Raw genomic sequence first — 2,500 nt, 5'->3', positions numbered from 1 at the left:
ACCATGCTATCCATGCCCAATGCAAGCCCAAGCCAAGAACAGCATGATCATCACCAAGAATAGTTTACCGAGTAGCAACATTGGCACAATTTTCTTGCCACAAGCAAAAGCACGGCAAGCCCATGCATTCCCACGAGAGGGTCACCGAGTCGGGACAACAACAACCTTATTGCCAAGCAAAAGCCAGGCAATCCCACCCACGAGGGTGGGAGCTATGCACAAATACGTGCTTACCATGCTATCCATGCCCAATGCAAGCCAAGGCCTGCCCAAGCCAAGAACAGCATGATCATCACCAAGAACAGTTTACCGAGTAGCAACATTGGCACAATTTTCTTGCCACAAGCAAAAGCACGGCAAGCCCATGCATTCCCACGAGAGGGTCACCGAGTCGGGACAGCAACAACCTTATTGCCAAGCAAAAGCCAGGCAATCCCACCCACGAGGGTGGGAGTTATGCACAAATACGTGCTTACCATGCCCAATGCCAGCCAAGGCCTGCCCAAGCCAAGAACAGCATGATCATCACCAATTTCCTCACAAATTCATCCAAATTTCAATTTTTTGATCGAATTCCATCAAGAATGTCCATGAATTTGATTGAAATGATGAAAAGAGCAACGAAATTGCAGGGGAAAACACGTTAAGACGTAGTTTTTGCTTGCCTGCTGTGCCCATAGGCGCGCCCCGTGCCTGCCGAGCCTACCCCCACACCCACCCTCCCCCTATATATGACTGGAAGGCCATTTTCAGTTTTGTAGAAAAAGTGCACTTTTTTCCCTGTATCCATAAGTTTTTAAAAGTGCTTAAAAGTGGACCTAGAAGACGAATTTTTTTTTGAATTTTTTTATGGTTGTTAGGGACATTAAAACAAGCAAAACCACGAAAGAATCGTAATATTCCGATGTCGGATGAATTAATTACGAATTTTTCGGCCGAAACTTCGCAAAGGGCGGATACCACGTAAAAAACAACCTAGAAGTCGAATTTTGACTTCGTTTTTTTTGTGCACACCCCACACAATAAGTATAAGTGGACTGGAAAGTGGCTAAGCGATCCGACGAAGTTTCGATTGAGTTTGATTTTTTGGCCGAAAACTCGAAAAAAGGCGGATTTGACGTAAAACGCCGCCTAGAAGTCGAATTTTGAGACGGTGTCTTGTGTACACACTCCACACAATATGTATAAGTGGACTGGAAAGTGGCTAAGCATTCCGAGGAATTTTCGATTTATTTTGATTTTTCGGCCGAAACGCCGAAAATAGGCGGATTTGACGTAAAACGCCTCATATAAGTCGAATTTTGGGAAGGTGTCTTGTGTGCACACTGCACACAATATGTATAAGTGGACTGGAAAGTCGCTAAGCATTCCGAGGAAGTTTCGATTTATTTTGATTTTTCGGCCGAAACGCCGAAAATAGGCGGATTTGACGTAAAACGCCTCATATAAGTCGAATTTTGGGAAGGTGTCTTGTGTGCACACTGCACATAATATGTATAAGTGGACTGGAAAGTGGAAAAATATTTTCGGAGCACTTTGATTTTTTGGCCCCCCGCGTGCCTTGCCACGCCCTTGCTTATAGCAAAACGAGACGGGGCCTTGGTCCAACTTGGCATAGGCATGGAATTTGATCTTTATTACTTGGCCACGGTCATGCCACGGTACATGGAGGTTGCTTGACACCCCCGTGTGCATTTCGGAGCACTTTGATTTTTTGGCCCCCCGCGTGCCTTGCCACGCCCTTGCTTATAGCAAAACGAGACGGGGCCTTGGTCCAACTTGGCATAGGCATGGAATTTGATCTTTATTACTTGGCCACGGTCATGCCACGGTACATGGAGGTTGCTTGACACCCCCGTGTGCATTTCGGAGCACTTTGATTTTTTGGCCCCCCGCGTGCCTTGCCACGCCCTTGCTTATAGCAAAACGAGACGGGGCCTTGGTCCAACTTGGCATAGGCATGGAATTTGATCTTTATTACTTGGCCACGGTCATGCCACGGTACATGGAGGTTGCTTGACACCCCCGTGTGCATTTTCGGAGCACTTTGATTTTTTGGCCCCCCGCGTGCCTTGCCACGCCCTTGCTTATAGCAAAACGAGACGGGGCCTTGGTCCAACTTGGCCTAGGCATGGAATTTGATCTTTATTACTTGGCCACGGTCATGCCACGGTACATGGAGGTTGCTTGACACCCCCGTGTGCATTTTCGGAGCACTTTGATTTTTTGGCCCCCCGCGTGCCTTGCCACGCCCTTGCTTATAGCAAAACGAGACGGGGCCTTGGTCCAACTTGGCCTAGGCATGGAATTTGATCTTTATTACTTGGCCACGGTCATGCCACGGTACATGGAGGTTGCTTGACACCCCCGTGTGCATTTCGGAGCACTTTGATTTTTTGGCCCCCCGCGTGCCTTGCCACGCCCTTGCTTATAGCAAAACGAGACGGGGCCTTGGTCCAACTTGGCATAGGCATGGAATTTGATCTTTATTACTTGGCCA

Source organism: Trifolium pratense, unplaced genomic scaffold (genome assembly GCF_020283565.1).
Source record: "Trifolium pratense cultivar HEN17-A07 unplaced genomic scaffold, ARS_RC_1.1 scaffold_136, whole genome shotgun sequence".
Taxonomy (NCBI): domain Eukaryota; kingdom Viridiplantae; phylum Streptophyta; class Magnoliopsida; order Fabales; family Fabaceae; genus Trifolium; species Trifolium pratense.
The sequence above is the reverse complement of the archived record's forward strand: the minus strand, read 5'-3'. Positions refer to the sequence as shown.